This window comes from Pan troglodytes, chromosome 2 (assembly GCF_028858775.2).
Source record: "Pan troglodytes isolate AG18354 chromosome 2, NHGRI_mPanTro3-v2.0_pri, whole genome shotgun sequence".
In the NCBI taxonomy this organism is placed as follows: domain Eukaryota; kingdom Metazoa; phylum Chordata; class Mammalia; order Primates; family Hominidae; genus Pan; species Pan troglodytes.
In genome coordinates, this window is record NC_086015.1 from 168,237,978 (window position 1) to 168,262,739 (window position 24,762).

Sequence of the window (24,762 nt, forward strand, 5' to 3'; positions counted from 1 at the left end):
TGTTATAATAACTATTTTGTCTCATTATGTGCAATTTAGATCCTCACTGGAAAGTAGAAACATATTTGAAAGACAGAATCTGTGAAAAATTTTCAGGATATAACAATTAGAAGATAATATTTTATAAAAAGTAATGATTAAATAAAAATTATTCCCTGTATCTTGTCTTCGATCTTAAGGTTGAAAAAGTGACCAAATCCTTAAGTATAAAACATAAAGTAGAGGTGCCCAGATCAGTAATTTAGAGATAAAATCAACATTTTTATCTATTTATTTACCACAGATAGCACTCATTGAATTATAAAAAATCATATTGTAAACCTTCTCATTTCATGTAGTAAAATGTATAAAATTAATTACACTACTGGTTTAAGCTAGCATAATGTTTAAAAGCAATGGATTTGATATAATAAATTTGGATATAAATGCTGGCTGTACTATGCTTACCTGAGAAATTGTGGGCAAAATACTACCTATAAAATCATTAAGAGAATTATATGAGCTAATATTGCTTAATTATTATTGACCCCAATTTGACTCTGAAATTGTCAGAGTCTAAGCCTTGCATACCATCTGGATACTATCTTTTCAACAAAATATATATTAAAATAATGTGTTTGCATAAAGTAGAGCAATTAGTTTTTGAAGCAAACTAAATATGAGTCTAAAAAGAAAATTTAAAAAAAAGTATGCATAGATTGTTGTAAGACTCAGTAGCTATATAAAGGAGAAATTTCAGTATATAAAATCAGTTATATAGCAAAAAGTTTAAAATCAGTCCAGAATGATCTAAATAGGAAAAATATAATAAAACTTTTGAGTGATTTACTCTCTATTCATATGCCACATTATTTTATATGTGTAAAATCTCACTAAATGAACTCAAAGCTCCTAGAACCAATAGGCAAGCAAAGCAAGGTCACAGGATATAAGGTCAACATACAAAGGTCAATCATGATCCTACATAATAGCAAGGAAGAATTGGAAACTGAAACTAAAATATAGATATAGACAGAGATATAAGTTGATGGATAGCTAGATTATCAATTAGAATAGCACCAAAAAATGTTTATGAAAAAGTTAAAGATTTTAAAAATTGAGAGATATGCCATATTCATAGACTGCAAAACTCAGTATTAAGCTGCCAATTTGCCACTATTAGATCTACACATAAAATATAATCTAAATCAAAACTCCATGAAGTAAATATAGACAAGCTGATTGTAAATTTTGTATACCAATTTGTATAACAGCTTTATTGATAATTTCCCCAAACTGGAAACAACAAAAGTGTCTGTAAACTCTGGCATATCCATACAATAGCAAACTACTCAGTGATGAAAAGTTATAAACTACTGATTTATGCAACAACATTGATAAATCTTATATTTCAGATCAATTGTTTTCCCTTTAATTTTAGTTTTCTGATAGATTCAAGAGAAATAGTTAACAAGTTGTCTTTTTATTTCTTCCTTTAAAAGTGAGAGCAAAGATTCTTTCCAGCTTTCCACATCTTTGAATTGAAACGATAAGCCTCTGTCAAGTTTTAACTAGTCCTCCTTTACATGTTCCTTTATTTATAGAAATATTTCAAGTAACAGCTTTTGTTCTCTCCAGTTAAAAACTTTGTGTGATTTTCATGCTGCTAAAAAGACACATGCACACGTATGTTTATTGCGGCACTATTCACAATAGCAAAGACTTGGAACCAACCCAAATGTCCATCAATGATAGACTGGATTAAGAAAATGTGGCACATATACACCATGGAATACTATGCAGCCATAAAAAGGATGAGTTCATGTCCTTTGTAGGGACATGGATGAAGCTAGAAACCATCATTCTCAGCCAACTATCGCAAGGACAAAAAACCAAACACTGCATATTCTCACTCATAGGTGGGAATTGAACAATGAGAACACTTGGACACAGGAAGGGGAACATCGCACACTGGGGCCTGTCATGAGGTGGAGGAAGGGGGGAGGGATAGCATTGGGAGATATACCTAATGTAAATGACTAGTTAATGGGTGCAGCACGTCAACATGGCACATGTATCCATATGTAACAAACCTGCACATTGTGCACATGTACTAGAACTTAAAGTATAATTTAAAAAAAGTCTTAAAGAAACAGACAGAAAAAAAAACTTTGTGTGATTTTGAATTTGTGTACCTTCTATTTCGTATCTTTATCTCCCTGTCATGTCGACAAACTGGCCTTTGTTTTAAGCAATTACTTCTGCCACCCTAGCTCTGGTTCCAACAATGAACCTCAATCAATAGAATAAGGTGTTCAAAAAATGCTTAGAAGGTAAATTCAGATAAAAATCACAAAATAAATGTATTCAATTATAAGCATAAGGAAGTTATGTACAGTAATTAAAAAGGCGTTTTAACTTAAAACATATCATTTTATTTAAAAACAAATATAAATTCTTAAAATTTCAATTATGAATATAAAGTTATCCAAAAACTTTAAAACTTTATAAGCAAAATGACCCCCAAATTGAGTTGGATAGTCAGCAGGCAGGATGAGTTGTGAACACCAAAAGTGAATCATAACTGGTGATTGACACCTAGTGTAATTAAAACAGATTAATGTTCAACTACTCTCTTTAGGGAGTATTATGTACTTTATCTCTGAAATGTGCATGTCAGAATTTCAAACATATGGTAGTTAAATCATGGACGTCTACAGTAGTTAAATCATGGACCTCAAATATGCACCTTAGGTTAAAAGTTACACGATTTAATATACTAGTTTTATATGTTACTTGCCACCAGGATGCAACAAAAAGACAAAAATTGAATTTTCACAGCGCTAATGCAGAGATATTTCAAAATATTAAATAATAAAAAATGTTCTGCTTCTTTTAGAGGCCTGTGAAAAAACTAGAAGGAAAACAGCCACATGGCAAGAGAAGAAGGAATGGAAGAAGGCTCTGGGAGGTGTTGAATTTGTTTGAGTTCTTTCTCCTAGAAGACAGAAGCAGGTGCAATAGAACACAAATATAAAAAGGGAAGCCAAGGTTCCTGTCCGGGTCATAAAAAATATTGGATACAAAAGATTTTAGAAGAAGAAGGAGAAGACAAAGCCAGGGGCAAGACACCAGAACCATTGGAAAGACCAAAAGATGGAGAGTTACGTGAAGAGCTTCCAGAAAATAGGACATATACAAGTGGTGGTATTCCAGTCTTACACACAGATGCATAGATAAATAAATAACATCACACATTTGCTAATAAATAGCACAGATGACTTTTTAGATGTATCTCTAGATGTAACGATTCTTAGAAGCTTCATATCCAAATTTCCAGATATCTTCAACAGTCTAAAGTAGAACTCTTTACCAGCTCCATCAAGACAATTCTTTATCTAGCTCTATCTCAATTGATATCTTTACATCTCCCCAAGCAACGCGAGCTCAAGACTTTTAATTCCTTTTTGTTAAGTGTTATACATTGACACTTAATTCTGCAAGTGCTCTTCCTCAGTGTCTCATACGTAATTCTATTTACTTTGCTGCTACTGGTATAACAATTACATTATTGTAATTGTTTCCTAACTGGTCTCCCAAACTCCAGTTATTCAACTTTTCTCTTTTCTCTAAAGTAAATCCACCCACCTCTCACCACAAAATAATTCAACTCATATTCCCAGTGCAGTAGTCCAATGATACTTAATGCCTGGAGGCGGAGAACCAAATTTCTTAACCTTATTTTTAAAACCCTATACCTTTCATATTTGCCATTTCATCTCCCCTACTTTTCCCTTCATAACAACGTGTTTCATGCTTGTAGTATAGTGCTGTCTTAGCTTGTCTCATATTAAAGCTATCCATAATTGCTTCAATTGGTCATGTGAGACTGGAAATGCAGAGAGAGCCAGGACAATGCTTTCCTTGCCTTTGCTTAATTCAAAATGCTTTTCAGGATGTTTTATATGCAGTAGAATATAGCAGTGACTGCCACTTGTATATCCATATCAATTCTCCCTTATCAAAGCTCACCAGTCAAAGTCTATACAGAACTCAAATGTGGTCAAACAAGGAAGAGCAGGGTCTCTTAGTAACAGGAAGTTGGAAGAGGCTTATTATAGGATTTAGACTTGTGCTGTGTGGCTATAGAGGCTAGAGAAAGGAAGGCTAGCTTTGAATTGAATAATGTCCAGAAGCAAGAGCAATTCAGTAACATAGTTGCCAGGTATCATAATCTTTGTTCAGGACACTGGAGGAACAAAATCATGCTAGGGATATATCATTGGTAATAAAACAGCAACATACTCAAAAGTCAATTTTTGCAGCTACAATATGGCCTTGTTAAAAACATGATTTATTATAATCTGACCATTAACAGCTAATTTTTCATTTTCTCTCTTTTCTTTCTTTTAGTGATAGAACCACCTAAATTTAATAGGGTATGTGGCTGTCCAGACTATGCTATTAAACCCTTCATGTTGCTAATTTTGTGTATGTAGCTAAATTCTAGTCAATGGGATGAAACCTGATTTCACGCATGTGACTTCCGTAGTACATTTTTTTTAAAAAAAGAAACAGCTTTCTCTCATTCATCCTTTACTTCATTCTATGAACCAAACACATATGTATTTCTGTAAGTCAGCTTTGACCATGTATTTCCTTGGAGATAGTGGAGTAAAAAGTTAGAAGGCTCATAAGATTCCATGACAACTTTGTGGAACATAGCTACCTGTCTACCCTAGATCGTTCACCTTCTTCTGAATAGTAAATGAAAAAGAAATAATCTATCTTCTTTTACCCAGTGAACATTTGAATCTTTTCATTAGAGTAGCTTGTTTCATACTCATCTAATAACATATGACAAGATATTGGCCATTGAATTATGAATTATAACAATAAAATGTTAAGTACCTCTACTATGGATCTAGAGGTTCTTAGTTGGATTATGTGCATTATCTATTACCTTCTTTGGCCTTCCATTATGTAACTTGCCAAGTATTTTTATGAATCAGGAAACTATTTGCATAGATACACTGCGTAAACATGTAAGACTAAGAAGAAATAATAAAAACCAAAAACCTTAAAAGGATTATAATATCATTATAGATAATTGTAAAATGAAAAGGAGTTTCACTCATGCTTTGGTGTTTGATGACAAAAGTTTTATTTGTGTTGTCAAATCTGCATTTTTGAAATGTGAACTGTGGACTTGGATGGTGCTATGATCTGAAGGTTTATGTCCTCTCCAAATTCATATGCTGAAATTCCTACCCTAAAGATGATGCTATTAGGAATTGGGGCTTTTGAGAGATGATTAGGCCATTGAGATGGAGCTCTTGTGAATGAAAATAGTGCTTTTCTATAAAAGAGGCCCCAAAAAGAACCTATGCCCCTTCCACCTTGTGATGTCACAACATGAATGCACCATCTATAAACCACGGATATGGGTCCTTACCAGACATCAAATCTGGCAGCATATCGATCTTGGATTTCTCAACACCCATAATTGTGGGAATTAAATTTCTATTGTTTACAAACCACAAAGTTTATGGTATTTTGTTACAGAAACCTGGACAGACTAAGATAGATGGAGAAGAGCTGGTTGATTTCAAATGCAAGTTCTTGGAGAACTACCTTCCAGTTATATATAAAAACCGTTCTTTAATCTTCACTGAAGCAAATTGACAAAACAAATTGCTACCTAGTAAATTTCAGTCATTTGATATGTAAAAAACTTTTTTCTGTATAATATTATCCATGCTATGAATACACAAAAATTAACAACTAATAAAAATGAATGAGAATATTTATAATTATCACTATAAATATTATAAATATAATTGAAAATACATTTCCTTCCTGAAATATTCCAGTCCTAAAATATTCAACTTGTTAATAATTTTCTTTATCCTACTTCCATATTTTATTCTAGGAAATTTATTACAGAAAATATCACTTTTGGAATATGAAATATTTGTTCACATATTGGAAACAGCTATTCTAAAAAGACTAGGGACAATAAGAAATTTAAACAGGACATGATTTCTCTGTAATGGTTATTAACTTATACATTCCTGAAATAGAAGTTTCACAAATAACAGTAAACATAAATAAAAATAAAGTGAGGCAACTCTGAAATTAATCCACTCTCCTTAGAGCACTGTGAGGCTTACCTACTTTTAATTAAATATTTGACAGAAACTTATGGCCATATTTCTTTGGCAAATAAATTGAGAATCCTAAAACCAGCTTAGAAACTTGTTTTTTCTTCAAATTTCTCTGAGGTTCTTGCTATACTATTAAAGTTAATTGGTAAAACTTCATAGACCTGGGTGTTCATCAGATTCTCTCAAACTAATTTTTAATTCTAATTATATGAAGGTTTTAACAACGATAGTAAGTTATCAATGAAACAGGGATTAAACATTTACTTTCTCTTTTCTTCACACATAAAACCTAATTGGAATAATATTTGTTAATTAACTAGCAGTTACTAAAAGTACATTTGAAATCAATTCAAGTATAAATTTTTTGAAAGTAATGAAGCAGTCTCTACAAGTAAGCATCTCCAAGACGTGGACCTTTCTAATTCTTCAATCAAGATTACAGCAATCATCTTCCAAAACTCCTTTTTGTATTCATCCATATGATCAATTATTTCTAGAAACATAAGTTTTTGGGCACAAAATATGGGTTCAATTGCTCATTTAACTCAAATGTTAAGCCAATGGCCACCAACATAATCAAGAAATGCTGTCCAGCTCTAATATTCACATTTACCACATTGTGAGATTTTTATGACCATTCTAACCTATCGGTATGTTAAATAATGCCATATCTGTATTAGGGAGAATAAATGAAAGAATAATATTCCCTTTCTACAATCACTGCCTCATAAACAATGTGTGTACTTCTACTGGATGCAAAAGTCTCAATTTATTAAACTTTTTATGAAAAAATTGGAAAAGTGTTCAATTAAAATGAGAGAATCAGCCATTGTGAAGACATTTTATGTTGTTAAAAACTTCTTTGATGTTTTCAGAATATACAAGACAAATGTTACAATACTAGCATTGTAATTATTTTCCTCAGAATATGCGAAGTTCTATAGCTACAATATGATATCAGACTAATAGTTGGAGTTCATTTTAGGTTTACACTGTAGTACTCAAATTATATTAAAAGAAATCCTTGCCAGGCGTAGTGATTCACCCCTGTAATCCCAGCATGTTAGGAGGCCGAGGTGGGTGGATCACATGAGGTCAGGAGTTCGAGACCAGCCTAGTCAACATGGTGAAACCATGTCTCTACTAAAAGTACAAAGATTAGCAGGGCATGGTGATGCACACCTGTAATCCCAGCTACTTGGGAGGCTGAGGCAGGAGAATTGCTTGAACCCAGGAAGCAGAGGTTGCAGTGAGCTGAGATTGTGCCACTGCACTCCAGCCTGGGGCAACAAAGCAAGACTCCATCTCAAAAAAAAAGAAATCTTAATTGAGAAAATAATCCATGTTACATGTCACCCATAATACATGAACCTAATGAGTTGTTTCACACTTACCCAACAAAAGATCCTAGAAACATCTAATGCTGTGCTTTGGATAGGAACTAGGTTGCTGGCACAAAACTGAAAACACCACATCAAGACATGCTTTAATGAGAATAATATGTCAGCATCTTTCACAAATACAGAATTGTTAGGACTTTCTACTTTTTTGTTAGGTTAATTTGGCAACAGGATTTTTCCAAAAGTAGTTTATGCTTCAAAATGTCTAGATTCTGCCTTCTGCACAAAATTTAGAAAGTTGGAAAGGTCATAAGGCTACCACATTTATAAGAAAACATTTGAATACTCTTCAAAAAAACAACTTTCCTTGAACCCATTTGGCAGTTGGAGTTACAGTAAAACTATTAACTCAAAATCTAAGTAAATCCAGAAGAACTCAAAGAGTTACAGGATATTAGCTCTTGTGTTCTTGAAGCAGATGGGCATTAATGCCATGCAAGTGAGTAAGAAGTATGCCACTGAAACCTGTAATGAATTGCTAAAGCTGAGTGTGAGCAATCATGAGAGTGTGGAAACTCTGTCAGCCAAAGGCACAGGGGAATTTGCACCCACTCACAAGTTCTCATGCGTAGAACTGCAGACTGGGTGGAGAGTTTTGTGAATCCCTCCCTTATGAGACAGTTTCAGTGGAAATATATGACTGCTACTGCAAGAAAAGTACAATATCCCACGTGCTCCCCTACAGAGCAAAGGCCTTAGGATGCTGGGAAAAGGTAACAAATCTGGTGTCCTTAGGACACAGGTGAAGACCTGAAGCTAGGGGAATGAAATAGAAACAAACAAACAAAACAAAACAAAACAAAACAAAAAAACTCTCTTGGAGAATGGGCAGAAATATGTTTTGGACCTCGACCACTAGGAGGGGGTCTCCCTGCCCCTGGGTTGGAACAGAAACACTGAGAAGGCCACGCCCTTGAGACCCAGGGACACAGCACCTGCTATAATGGAGGCCAAACTAGAACAGAGAACGACACCCTTATCAAACCAGGTAAAGAGCATTGAGAAACAGGGAACAGTAGTCCACTGTTAAGGGAATGGTCAAGAGCATGGAAAGAGATATTCTCTGAGGCACAGAGGAAAATATATGACCTAAAGCCAAGGGTCAGCAGACATTGAGAAAAACACACTCTGCAAGCCAACCATCCTTACAACCACCCCCTGCTTCAATCTTAAAGAGATTCTATAGATATTTGAAGCTTATAGTTCAATTAGGGTACTCATAGCAACAACAATATCCAAACCCAGTTTAGCTCCTAACTAGATTGATACAACATTCCACAATAAAGGCCTAGCAAAGGCAAAAATGTAACCTTTTCCAGGCTTAAGTATTACACTATTTACCTCAGGCTCCACTATCCTACAAAAGATATCCCGGTTTAATTTTACTATCAGATTTATATTAATTATCCAACTATGCTAAATAATGTGTGCCCATAAAAACATGGATGGTATAGTATCCTCCTTTATTTACCTTATTCAGTAAACATATTAGTGATTGCACATTAGCTGATTAAAATGTATTGAGGCAAATTTTTGGTGATGCAATGAGATACGTACATTCTATGAAGTTTTAATGCCAGAAGATATACTACAGGAGAAATGCTAACCCCTGCTTATTTATGTATATATGTAGGAATTACAATTCTTCATGCAAACTATTTTTACTTAAGACAATAAAAAATTCATATGTATGTAAAATTAAAATAAAAAATAAAGGTCCAGGAACAGTGGCTCACACCTGTAATCCCAGCACTTTGGGAGGCCGAGGAAGGTGGATCACCTGAGGTCAGGAGTTCAAGACCCCCCTGGAGAACATGGCAAAACCTTGTCTCTACTAAAAATACAAAAATTAGCTGGGCGTGGTGGCACATGCCTATAATCCCAGCTACTCTGGAAGCTGAGGCAGAAGAATCCATTGAACTCAGGAGGCTAAGGTTGCAGTGAGCCCAGATCACACCACTGCACTCCAGCCTGGGCAACAAGAGCGAAACTCTCTCTCAAAAAATAAATAAATAGGCCAGATGTGGTGGCTCACACTTGGAATCCCAGCACTTTGGGAGGCCAAGGTGGGCGGATCATGAGGTCAGGAGTTTGACACCAGCCTGGCCAATATGGTTAAACTCCGTCTCTACTAAAAACACAAAAAGTAGCTAGGCGGTGGTGTACGCCTGTAGTCCCAGGTACTCAGGAGGCTGAGGCAGAAGAATCTCTTGAACCTGGGAGGCGGAGGTTGCAGTGAGTTGAGACTGTGCCACTGCACTCCAGCCTGGGCAACAGAGTGAAGACTTGTCTCAAAAAATGAATTAATTCATAAATAAATAATAAATACATTTAAAAAATAAAACAACATGGGTCAAATTGCTGGTAGCATTAAAATTCAGAATTCAGAAGCTGAACTGAATATAAACATTTTAAATGTTTTTTTTTAAACTTTTTAACATGGTCTACCAATTTCTGACTAAATTATTTAGAAAAATGTATTAAGAAAATGGACAAATATTCCTGTACATAAATACTAAGAACTAAACTTTAACTATGATTGGGATTCAGGTTGTATTGCTATTTACTATAAAATCAATATTGCTTTGATAATTAAATTTTAGCTAACATTATCAAGCTAAAAACAATATTTTTGACCATCAACTTAGAAATGAGACCTTTGACCCACATTCAAATGAACTTTTTCACCTCCCAAATTTGCTGTCTTGGTTTTAACTTTTTACGGCCTCTTCTTTTCTTTTCTTTTTTTTTTTTTAATTAAATTGGTATATTCATCTTCTTTGAAGAATATTGTTATGGCTGTCTTTAGTTTTCATACTGGCAAATTTAAATCAGAAGATACAAAAGAAAAACAGAGATGTCCTTCTAGAATTCAGAAGGAAGTGATAAAGATATAAAACTAATGAGAGAGCAAATATTAAATAGAAACAGGAGAGATTAAACTATTGATTTATAAGTAAAAATAAAGATGTTGGGAGAGAGGGTTAAGAAGTCATGACCCAAATGCCTCACTGAGGTGACATTTACGTTATGACCAGAATGACTTTAGAGAGCCAACCCTATACAATTCTGGAAACAGTGTCAAAGAGCAGCCACCCATGGTGCAGACACTCACAACTGGAAGTGAATCTGTCAGAAGTGAATAAGGGGCCAGTGTGGCTGTAGAGATTCTGAGGGTGGGGAGCCGGAGCAGAGAGAGGAAGGATCCTGGGCCCTGGGAGATGAGGTTAGCAATCTGCTCTTCTATGACAACATCACCCCAAAGCTTAGTATTTTAAACAACTACTTAATATTTCACAATTTGTAGGGACCGGAATCAGCAAGGCTTAGCTGGGCGCCTTTCCTCAGGGTCTCTGATGAGGCTGGGACTGTGGTCTCAAATGAACCTGGATTGGACGAGCTACCAGGATTCAGTGTGGACTGAACTACTCTCTGCCTGAGTTCCTCCCTGTCTGTTGGCCTAGGTACTCTCTCCGTTCTCTGGCATGTAAGCATCTACACAGGGCACCTTATAACATTGGAGCTCACATCCTCAGTTTGAAAAATACAACAGAGAGGCACAGAGAGAAACAAGAGAGAGAGACAGAGACAAAGACAGAGATTGAGGAAAGAAACAGGACAGAGCAAGAAGGTGGAAAATGACAGCTCTTTTTGTAATGAAATCTTGGGAATTGCAATAGACAATGTTTTTCTCCCCAAAATGTACATGTGGAAATTTTAACCTTCAATGTAATGGTATTAGGAGATCGGAGTTAGTTAGGAACTGAGGGTGGAGGCTTTATAATTAGAATTACTGCATTTATTTAAAAAAAAGAGAGAGAGAGAGAGAGAGAACCCCCCCACATCGTCTCTGCCAGGTGAGCATACAATCTGAAGTCTGCAGTCTGCAACTCAGAAGAGAGTCTTCACCAGAGCCTGACCGGGCTGCCACCGTGATCTCTAACTTCCAGCCTCTAGAACTGTGAGAAATAAAATTGTGTTGTTTACTAAAATATACATATATATTGCTTTATATGTAAAAATGTTAACCTTTAAATGAAAGGAACTTTTCAACCATTGATGTACACTTATAATGAGGCCACAAAGAAAAACGTACATATAAGTATACATAATGATATATGTGACATATATATTCAATGTAATGTTATTGTATAATACAGAATGTATGTAATAATTATAATAATCATATGTGTTATATATAATCAGTTATATAATTTAAAATATATGTAACTAATATACTTACGTATGTAGTTATATAAATAAATTTATGCATTTAAAACAGATTTACATAGCTGACTATATATTGATTGAATATACTATCAATGTGATTATACAGCTTATATAAAATATATAATGTGATTATATAATGTACACATAATTATATAAAATTTTGCATATTTATTATATATTTAATTTGCAAAGACCATGTGAAATTTTCATTTCATGTAACATAGTTTTAATTTTCTTAATTTTTTAAAGTTTAACTTTTTTTGTAGTTGTTGGTTCATCGCCTCAGTGTCATATCTACAAAGTCTTTGCCTAACCCATGGTGACTTAATTTTTATTAACTGTGTAAAATCTGGGAAGATTTATTTTTTGCATATGGATGTACAGTTTTTCCAGTGCCATTCATTAGAAACCAATGTATTCTTTCTCGATTGAATAACTTTCACACCTATATTTAAAATATATTGTCTATATAAGTGTGGGTCCATTTCTGGACTCTATTCTGTTCCAAAGATCTATGTCTAGCATTTCTCAAATACTACACTACTTACTGTTTTAGAGTAATTCTTGAAAACTGATAGAGTTCATCCTCTAGCTTTGTTCTTTTTCAAAATTGCTTTACTTATTTGAATTCCATATATATGTACATGTTAGAATCAGTTAGGACATTTCTACCAAAAATGCCTGCTGAGATTTTACTTGTGATAGCCTTGAATTTATAGATCAGTTTGAGAGATATTACATCATAACGGTATTGAGTCTTTCAATCCATCAACGTGGCATATCTTCCGATATATTTAGGCTCTCTGGTTTCTTCATTTAGAAGTTTTCAGCATGCAGATCTTGTTTATATTTTTTAAAAGTTACACCTTAATGTTTCTATGTTTTATGGTGCTAGTGTAAAATAAATTTCTTATATTAAATTTTAATTTTAAGTGTTAATTATAGAAATACGAATGATTTTTGTATATTGATCTTGTATCTTGCAATTTTGCTAAACTCACAGAGTTCTTGTACCATTATTGATAATCATTGAGACTTTTACAACAATGACCACGCTGTCTGATTATAGAGTTTTATTTCTTCTTCAAAAATGTTTGCGTCTGTTATTTCTTTTCCTTGTTTTATTGCACTGAGACCTCCAAAACAATGTTAAATAGGGGTGATTTGACTAATCATTTTTGCCTTGTTCCTGATCACAGAGAAACCCTACAATCATTCACTATTTTAAGTAATGTTATTTATAGGGTTTTTCTTTGTAGATACTCTTGATCAGGTTGAAAAAGTTACCTGTCTTGTTTGGCTAAATGGATGCTAATTTTTACTTAAAGCTTTTCAGCTTGTATTAAGATGATCAAATTGCTTTTCTTTCTATTAAACTGGTGAATTTCCTTGATTAGTTTACTAATGTTAGAAAAAGTCTTTCATTTATAGAATAAATTCTACATGATCATATGTATTACATGTATTATTATATATTTATCGTAACCATATGTATTATTATATGTATTATTATACATGGATCATATGTATTATTATAATACATATGGTTGGTTTTATTTTCTAGTATTTTCTTGGGCTTTCATGTGTCTCTGTTCATGAGGATACTGGTCTCTAATTATTTAGTCTGGTTCGATATCTGTGTAAATCTGACCTCATACAATCAACAGGGAAGTGCTTCCTCCTCTTCTGTAATCTTCCTCCTCTTCAGTATTTATAAAGCATTGGCATTATTTCTTTCTTAAATGTTTGTTAGAATTTATCAGTGAAATAATCTGATCATGGGGGCTTCTTTTCAGCTATATATTTAGCTATAAATTATTTTTCATAGATATTATAGTCTAGTAGCTTATTTAGAATGTAAGATCAGATGTCATCATCCAATATAATGTAAAAGATAAGAAATTTGAGTTCACTAAATTCTGACTGGAATTTTTTGTTCATCTATATGGTTTAGACTCATTAAAGACGGCATTCACATCTGAGCAACTAGAGTAGTAGTAATAAATTTACCAAGTGTTTGATTAAGTAAATTGATCATCACAATTTAAAGTAAAACTGCATAAGTTAATTAAATTATGCATAGAGATACTGAAAAGATATTTAATAAGACTATGTAACAAATAATATTAATTTTTAATTTCCTACATAAATGAAAGTTATTCAAAATCAAAATTATTGCTTTATTATATATATTATAATATATTATTTATTATATATATTATATTATATATTATATATTATATTATATATTATATATAACATTATATATTATATTATGTTATTTATAATATAGATTATATATAATATTATATATTATTTATAATATATATTATATATAATATATAATATTATATATATTATTTATATATATATACATCCAATTTTATGGATGTAAATTTACATAGCTTTGCTTTTTCCTGGGCAACTACCATTTATTGTGGGGTGAAAGGTACCTAAAATGTAAAACGTAAGAAAGGTTAACCATAAGTTAAATATTTTCTGTTAAAAAAAGGAAAAGTTAAATAAATACTAGGCAGGTAATTTAGTTCAGGTAAACAGAGTAGGTTAATAATACCATTATCAATGCAGTTAAAATATTTTGGTAGGACAGTTTTGCTTCAAGATAAAACAGAAACACCTTGATTTCAGCCTTGGAGTCTGATTTTATTAAGAGTCATAAAATAAGTAGAGAGGCAACTTCTATAAATTCTTGTTTAAATCACACTTTTCTTTCTTTACAATTTGCCACATACTTGTCATATTAATGACACCACAAAGCCCCTCAAAAACGGCAACTATGTCTTAAATGCATCCCTTATGTCTCTAAATTAGAATAAATATTTAATTAAGTAAATTGCAGTGAGAAAGAAAGTCAAATTTTTTTTTTTAGTTTTCAAATATTTTATAGAGTAAGTGCAATTTTTGTCACAAATACATTATGATTTCCAAGAGACCTTCAGTTCTGAAAGCTAATTGCTATGAGATAGATTTTGTACTTTAAATTTATTTATTCATCAATATTTAGCAACTTTTTATCAGACATTGTTTTAGGCACAAATGATAAATAGCAAAAATGACAATACTTTGCTTTACACAATTAAGTGGAGAAGACAGCGAGACAAACAGTGGTTAAAATACAGTAATATTTAACTCTAATATCCTAAAGACTTAGTACATAAACATCTCAAATCCAATTATTTCCACCTCTCACTCTGCTTTGTTTATGTTATTTTCAATTTATTTTGTTTTTGGTTACAGCCTTTAATAAGTACAAAAGAATTTGTTGGAAACCAAAAGATTTTGCATCCTCATTTCTTTTTTTTTTTTTTTTTTTTCTGGGATCCCTTTTATTTATACTTTAAGTTCTGGGGTATATGTGCAGAATGTGTTGTTTTGTTACATAGGTATACACGTGCCATGGTGGTTTGCCGAACCCATCAACCTGTCACCTACATTAGGTATTTCTCCTAATGCTATCCCTCCCCTAGCCCCTTACCCCCCAACAGGCCATGGTGTGTGATGTTCCCCTCTCTCTGTCCATGTGTTCTCATTGTTCAACTTCCACTTATGAGTAAGAATATGTGGTGTTTGGTTTTCTGTTCTTGTGTTAGTTTGCTGAGAATGATGGTTTCCAGCTTCATCCATGTCCCTGCAAAGGACATGAACTCATCCTTTTTTATGGCTGCATAGTATTCCATGGTGTATATGTGCCAAATTTTCTTTATCCAGTCTATCATTGATGAACATTTGGGTTGGTTCCAAGTCTTTGCTATTGTGAATAGTGCTGCAATTTGACCCAGCAATCTCATTACTGGGTATATGCCCAAAGGATTATAAATCATCCTACCATAAAGACACATGCATATGTATGTTTATTGCATCCTCATTTCTAATACTAAAAATAAATCAACATAAATAATTATTGTATGTTTATTTAAATTGTATCTTTGTGTAAATAGTTTATTGAGTTTAAGCCACAAATTCAGTTCTTCCTATCCTGAGATTGTGTTTTCTTGCCTTTTGATACATTTGATAATGTATTTAAATATAACACATTTGATAATGTATTTTAAAAAGTAAAGTGCATTAAGATCAAATAAGATTGGGTCTGATTATCACTGGCAGTCACAGTGCTTTCCAGAATGAAAGTCTTTGCTTTTGCAGATGGTTATTGATTTTTGCATTGATTTTTTTATTTTGATAATTTATCCTCTTAATTTCTGAGTTCTGATGCTCTGTATGAATAAGTAAGAAAAAAACGGATGCTTCTTATTTTCTCCTTATTTTATACTTGTACAATAATTGTAACAGAATAAGATCATGGGGTTTTGTGTTTGAAGTTTTGCCTGTGTTTGTTGTTTTTTTCTATAAGTTCATATTTTATTCACTTAAGTTATTGTAATTGAAGTATTTCTTTAAGATAATAAACATGAAATAGCCTGTAATTCACTATATGATTTTTATGTTTTTAACTTTTTATCATGTTTTCATTTCTCACAGTGAATGGCATGCCTGACACATGTAAATTGTTAAGTGTTAGACAGAGTTACTTAGTAAACGTGAACAAAACAAACCTTCCTGAAATCTGCCGATGTTAGGAAGGTTACCCTATCAAATCAGTGAGGGGAGATTTATTTCTCTTACTTAGCTTAAAATATTTGGACAGGCTGCTATAATAAGAAATGTAAATTTAAAATTTTAGAAGTAATTTCACTTGAAACTTCAATAGATTTACAATAATTATATTTCATATAGCACAGCACTGATATTTAAATCTGAACTCCTTAAAGATCAAGTCTAATGCCCTCACTGTAATGAAGACTTTTGTGAACTCCTCCACCCCACTTGATTCACCCTAGCTAACAGCCATTTTATCCCTGAAACCCCATTATGGTACATTAGATTCCTCTTATCTCCCTTTTCCTGTTTTATAAATATTTGTGTATATTTGCCAACCATCTTAATAACACTCTTTCAGTGTTCCAAACATCACTCAATGTGTTAGCAAGTAATCTTTCTTGTTTACACATGATTACCTCAGTGAATAACAAAAAGAACTTATAGTTTACTTACATATAAACAACATCATAGAATAGATTAACATTTGAAATGAGTGTATGAGAAAAGCAGGAGAGAGAGAAAAAAAGAAAGATGATAGAAAACATGAAATATGATTAGAAGAAACCAGAATTGATGATAACACAAATATTGATGATGTAATTTCCTCAATATTCGAACAGATCATAAAAAATTTTGTTTTATGCTCTCTAGTAGTCTCTGCCAAATGAGTCAGACTTAGTTACATAATTTCCAGTGTTCATAAATAAAACCAAACCAGTTGTCCACAAAGCTCACATCAGTTTCTTATATTGAGAGTGTGAATATATTTATCTCACGGGTCTTGGTGTATAGGGTACAGGAAAGTAAAGGATATCACCTCACCTTGTTACAGTGTCTAAGGCAGTAAGTTTCATCCATTTGTCCTCTCAATATAGACCTAAACAAAAATGGGTCAGATATGGTTGGCTGCATCCCCACCCAAACCTCACATTGAATTGTGATAATGCCCATGTATCAAGGTCAGGGCCTGGTGGAGGTAATTGAATCATGGAGGCGGTTTCCACCATACTGTTCTCATGGTAGTGAATAAGTCTCACGAGATCTGATGGCTTGATAAATGGAATTTCCCCTGCACAAGCTCTCTTTCTGTCACCACATAAGACATGACTTTGCTCCTTGTTTGCCTTCTGCCATGATTGTGAGGCCTCCCCAGCCATGTGGAACTGTGAGCCATTAAACCTCTTACCTTTATAAATTACTGTATCTCAGGGTATGTCTTTGTTAGCAGTGTGAGGACAGATTAATAAAGGGTCTATTCAGGGAGGTAGTTCAGTATAATCAATTTTATAGTCAAAACCATGGCATTTTATGATTAAATTTCTGCTTATCTTGCTTAATCCAAGTATAGATAGTAGAATGCTTAACCTTCCCGTTTTCAATTTTTTATTCCCCTACACATTCTCCTGTATACTGGCACCATAAACTACCTTCATATTCCAATCTAGACTTCTAGACATCAGCAGATGAAAAAATATTCTAAGCAATTACAAATTGAGCTACTCAATGCTACCTAACAACTGTGGAGTAATCTTTGTGAAACTACTATATTTGAATATTTTCTTGAATTTTTCTCATACTTTTAAAATGGAAAAAAAAGAGCAAGTTTTAATGTCAGTGATCACAAAGTAGTGGTTTCATATAGTTAGGACATTTAATTGGGATAGTCCAATTAGGACTATTTGGAAAAAAAAAAAAAAGATATCCTTAGGTGTGATTAAAGCTGAAAAAATTTTCCTCAATCTAAGGCTCAATGAATTTAAGTAAACTAATAATGATATCAAATGTGAAAAAAATATGCATGAAATCCCAGAAATACATATTATGGTATTAAAAAAGAAAGATACAATTTGGGATCATTTAATATGTTTTAAATCTCTGGAAACATAAAAGATTAAAACCAGAAGACTAACTCTATTACTCATTATCAGGACTACATTGTGTTTCTTGCTCTCTGGTCTCCAAAGTGAAAGATGAATAAATTTGAGTAGCAACAATTCAACTGTATACCCAAGGAGGTTCAGTGTGTGTGTGTGTAAGCGCGTGCACGCAAGTACTTGAGATATAAATGTAAATATTATCCATTACCCTTTCCATCTTATTTTCTCCTTCCTTAAAAAAGGTATTTTTGAAAAACAGAAAAAAAGAATACTAGAAAAGAAATTTATGAGAATGTATATATTAAGTTTATGAGATGAGAAAAATTATTAAAATAATATATTAAGACAAGTATCTTCAATATCAGAAAAAGTAATATTGAGAATTTGGATTACACTTGAAAGTAGTTAAAGATATTAAGAGACATGGTATAACTAAAATAATAATAATAAATGATGAGTTCATCCTAGCTTTTTGGTGGTTTAAAATATATTTAGGTGTACAGTATAAACGTAAAATTATTTGTGCAATTTTAGAGCAAAAATTACTAGTGAATAAAGCATTTGATTATATCGATCCTTATAATATTCACATCTTGAATGCACAACTTGTCTTAAAGGGAAAGCATCTGATATGACTATCTCTAATCATAATCAATTGCTGATTAATAATCTGTAAGAAAATGAAATCATCTGCATCAGATAAAACTTTCTGTCATGAACTGGCAATAAAAAATTTATAAATATGTTTTCTTTTTCTTTTCTTTTCTTTTTTTATTTTTGAGATGGAGTCTCGCTCTGTCGCCCAGGTTGGAGTGCAGTGGTGTGATCTCGGCTCACTGCAAGTTTCGCCTCCTGGGTTCACACCATTCTCCTGCCTCAGTCTCCTGAGTAGCTGGGACTACAGGCGCCCGCCACCAAGCGCAGTTAACTTTTTGTATTTTTAGTAGAGACGGGGTTTCACCATGTTAACCAGGATGGTCTCGATCTCCTGACCTCGTTATCCGCCCGCCTCTGCCTCCCAAAGTGCTAGGATTACAAGCATGAGCCACCGCGCCCAGCCTATAAATATATTTTCAGTTATAACTTAAGGTGATGAAAAACATTACATTTTCTTTTATCTACAATTTATCTTTACTTTTGTTTTTTACTTTATATTCTTTACCCAAGATATTTTTAGAAAGTGTACATCACCAGAAAATAAAGATACTTTACTGCTTCTCAAGGATTGTTTATACCAAATGGATAAAGTATTTGGGAAAGAAAAATTCCATTAGAAAAGATGTAGCTAGCTGATTCATAAATGAAGCATTTCTTTTTACCAGTATATTAGCTAAAATGAAATTAGATTTATATTTGTGTTTTTCAGCTAGGATTTCATGGAAACAACATTTGCCTTTTAAAAGTGGAATCTTTTTTCATAATTGTGAAGGGAATATTGAGCATGTCTTAAAAGAACAACAAAAATAATACGGTTTACTGAATTTAAAATTACTTTAGACCTCTGTATTTTCTTAAAATCCTACCCCTCAGAGAATTTTTTCTTTAATTGTATGTATGCTGAAAACTACTAAATTTGTTTTTCTAATTTTTTTCTTATCAAAACTACTATGTCCCAAACTTTCTATTGTACTTTTTTGTCTAGTATCATCTTCTTACCTAAGCTACAATATGCCTAACAAAATGCCACACATTTTTACTTGAGTGTGCTTCTATGTTTCAAAGTCGACAGTTCTGAAACCAAATTCAGTATTCTTTTTCTCAACTTGCCCCTAAAATGTTTCAAGACCTTTTTAGTGCCACTATTTCTAAAGTAACCATCCTCAATAGCTATCTAACATCTTTCATTAGATAGGTGAATTCATGTCAGATCTTGCATGAAGCTTCTGATCATCTCAGCTCTTAAGCTTTTCCCCTTCTCAGAATTTCTATAGAATTTTAGAAATACATTTAATACTAGGTAATTTTGTTTTGTTCCCTAACGGTTTTATGTATGTGGACTTAGCTATGAACATTATGTGCTAAATGTCTTACCTAAATAACTTTTAATCTTAACAAAATTATGTTAAGTATAACCCATAATTCCCATTTTACAGACAGTTTGATGAGACTGAGAATAATAATATGTCTATTTCAAAGTTACACAGAACTTTGGTTTAATTCTACTCTGATGTATAATTTGTAAAATTTTCTATAATCATATTTTCTCCTAATATATCATGGCATGTTTTATTTTTCCTTAAACCGTACCCAACTCTGAAAATAAAGCAGATAATGAATGACTGTTGGTAGATTAGTAAAGAAAATCAGTCTTGCAAAAAAGAAGCTCTTCCTTCTTATTGCTGTTGTTGTTTGTTTTGTTTTGTTGTTGTTGCTGTTTGAGACAGAGTGTTGCTCTATCACCCAGGCTGGAGTGCAGTGGCAGGATATCGGCTCACTGCAACCTCTGCCTCCCGGGTGTAAGCGATTCTCCTCACCCTCCCGAGTAGTTGGGATTACAGGTGCCCACCATCATGCCCAGCTAATTTTTGTATTTTTAGTAGAGATGGGGTTTCTCCATGTTGGCCAGGCTAGTCTCGACCTCCTGACCTCAAACGGTCCACCTGCTTCGGTCTCCCAAAATGCTAGGATTACAGGTATGAGCCACCAAGCCTGACCCTCGAAACTATTCTATTTGATGATAAATAAAGCAACACCATTCTGAGGGAATAATAAAATCATTGTCTATATTTGAATATATTCTAGGTTATTTATAGACACAATTAAAACCCACTGAATCATAGATAATAAACACAAAGTAATAAAACATAAAATCAAAAGGCTGACTGCCAAATGTTACCATAAGAAAAGATAAGACAAAATATTTAAGGTGTTAAAAAGGACATCTTTGATTAGTTTTAAATTTTGTATAATGCCTCTTGTATATTATTACTAGTTAATGTTGTTATTGTAGTGAAGCATCAAGCTCAGGAAACACTGAAGTTTGTTCAAGATATTCTCTTTTATCTTCAATAGAGATTGGCTAAATGAAAGTCATAGTTATAAAATCTCAAAAATCTTTCCTATTAATGGAAAGATCCCAGTCATGGGAAACAAGGACCGTCTCTCATGATAAAAGGGAGCATAGAGTCTTTCCTTGCTCTCAGCAGCAACATTAACTGCCAGAGATAATTCACTGGGAAGCAGCGAAGTTGTGGGTCCAGGAGTGCTGATAGACTCCTAAGAAGATCATTCTCAGGGCATTATCATAGCTTTTTCTGGCACTACCTAGCATCCTTTGGTTTCTGCCCATTTTCTGAATGTTTTGTTGATACTAAGAGATGAAGTCTGGTCCCTGGTTAAAAAAAAAAATAAGCCATGCAAAACTTAGGTTTATGATCTCAGTGAGCATCCATATCTCCTGAACATAAACAATAAAGGAAACAAAGAATTACTAGAACATCTCCTCAATATATTGGAGAATGAAAAATTATTCAGTTCCCATAATGATGTTCAAAACACACTCTAATTTCTGAGTCTCTTTAGAATTTTAAAATGTCACACAATTTGTTTATCATGTAACAATACATATTTATTTTAAATTAGTGATATCCACATAGGGAAACAGTCCTTTACACAACATGTAGTTAAACAGAACATTCTGTCCTTGGCAATTTCCAGTGACTGCCTCCAGTCCCCTGGGCAACCATGGTGTCTAATAACTCACCTAGAGCAATTAAGCCACAATCCAGATGAAGGGCCATGAAAAGGTTTAGCTTTTAACCTCCCAGTTCATCAGGAACTCAGAGCAGCATCAGTTAACACAAATATACCTCCACTGAGGAGGAAGCTTACAAATAAGAAATTCTATACGCCTGTATCAATCAGCAGTTCAGGGGGATTAGCAGTTCCATAAACAGCTCATTTCACATCATTGCCATTTCCTTTTAGTCTGCTTCTCAATCCCCTGCCTCACTTCATTTTTTCCACTTCTACTTGTTAGTCAAGGTGTTTATTTAAAAAATATATTTGATATAAAGCTTATTTTCCTTAACCTTGGAATATAGACAGAAATTTACAAGTTTGTCTCTGGAGCTGCATCACAGTTTTATTTGAGAAGAACTATAGACTAATGTAACCTAATTATCTTTGTGGTTCTAAAGTGCCTGTACTTCAGAAGCAATTAAAGGAAGAATGCTAAAATCATGCAACTTTAAAACTGAGTCTATTGATAAGAATTGTATTTCCTAATATTCCATAATTAAGTTGAAGTTGAAGAAATATAATAGTTAAAACGTAAGATAACAGCATGCTAACAATTGACACTGTGAAGTAATGATCAGTTTATTTGGTTGTATCCGCAATTACAATCTAGTTGTTTATTTACCTAATTTTTAATCAGTTAGGATCTATATGTGAGCATGGGCCATGTGTGTGTGTAGCTTAGTATCTGTGCTACTCCTCAATAACAGAGATCATTATATAAACGTTTTTAAATTGATGAAATTCTTATTCAACAGGACAATCACATTCATAAACGTGCAAATTTGTAAGTGTTTAATGTGAAAATTCAATTGAACTTTTTCTTTAGATATAAAGGAAAACAAAATCTAAAATCAAAAATTTTTTGAAAATATCTTTTTATGTTAATTTTGTCAGCCTACAAAAACAACTTTTTCATTCTGCTTTATTGGTATGATAATGATATTTTGAGAAGTCTGCGACTCCAGGTACATAATAGAAGAAATAATGGTCTACTATTTGTTATATCTCACTTGATTTTGAACTATTATTCAGTAGTTTTATTTCATTCCTGAAAATTAAAACAGTTTTCTGTTTCAGTCTTGCTAAATGAGAAAAAATAAAAAGGTAGAACAAAAGAGAAAAAGCAAAACAAACAAAAGGAAAGAGAAAGAAAGGAAAGAAAAGAAAATGAAGAAAAATAGACAATATATTTAGATGTGTCTTCTTATCTAATTAAATGATGCTCCCATCAAATTATTTAAACCAATGAAATATTCAAATAATTATCTATCTCTCCCCCAAATCCTTAAGGGATTATATTCTGCATATTTAAAGTATGAAGCTCTCTATTGCTCTCCAATTGCAGATAATTAATTGGCTGAAATTATATTCAATTACCTACTACAACTTTCTTTTGAAAACATTTACTTTGCTTGAAAAGCAAACATCTGATTTTGATCAGCTGTAATTATCATCTTACAAGAGGATTAAGATTAATGAATGACTATACAGTCTTTTATGTCATTAACTTGTTGATTCCATGTAGGATACTTCAGAGAATATGATTCAATATTATTGGGAATTTCTCATAAACACAATTTTTACATAGAAATCAAAAGCTATTAATGAAGAAGAAAATTAGAAGATAAAAAGAGTAATTGCAAGGACAAGTCTCACTGAACTTAAAGTTTACAAAGTGCCTATTTAAATGATAGAAATAAGGAGTAAAAACAAAAACACATAGATGAGTCACATGAGTTTTTAAGATAACTATGTGGACTCATAATGTTCTAAATTAGAAGTTTGTGAAAATTACTAAGACCCATAAACCAAATTTGGACTGAAAAATGAATAAAGTATTACTCTTTTTGACAAATGGTAAAATAATATTATATGTAATATTATATGACAGACACTACTTTATTCCTTTTGTAGGGGATTATCTTCTCTGGCAAATAAAATAACTTTCTCACTAAAACAGTACGGTGGAAGAATAAATCTCAAGAAAGCTGAAGATACACAAGAGTGCCTGGCTTCTATAGTATGGGATTAAATCTCATGTTCTGGATTAGCTGTACCTCAGATTACTTCAAAATTATAGAAAAAATGCTAATTTTTCATTGTTGTAGAAAGCTAAAGAGATGGAGCTATCAAAATGAGTAAATATTTCTTGTTTCAAAGAAAGAACTAAAACTGAATCTATGAATCAAGTGTCAATTGTTAGCATGCTGTTATCTTACGTTTTAACTATTGCATATTGATCCAGCTTAAAATTTTTTAACTGTTTAGGAGCATTTCAGTGATTTTTTGTTCAAACTGATTTAATGAGGAAAAAATCTGGAATATATTATTTTGAGAACATTAAAATAATTTGTGATAATTTGATATCAGAAAAGTATCTTTGTTGGATTCATCAAGCCATTTATGAATAACATCAATTCCATTTGAACAACGTTTTTAAGTGGGTTGAGTGAGAGAATTAGGAAGAATTCAAGTGTTCACATATAAGCAATTAAAAATGTATCTGTTGATAATTTTATGGGCAATATGAAAGGTATAATATGTGACAATAAAATTAGGGATTCCATAACCATTAGAAGTGCTATACTTAAAGTAAGTGAGTTTCTAAGCTCACGCCAGCCTGAAAGGTACTATAACAAAATTTATAAATAGCATGAAATTGTGATTTCATAAATACACTTTATATAAAATGATCCAAATAAGAATTGTGTACTTCAGACAGAAAGTGTAATAAAATTTGACAATATC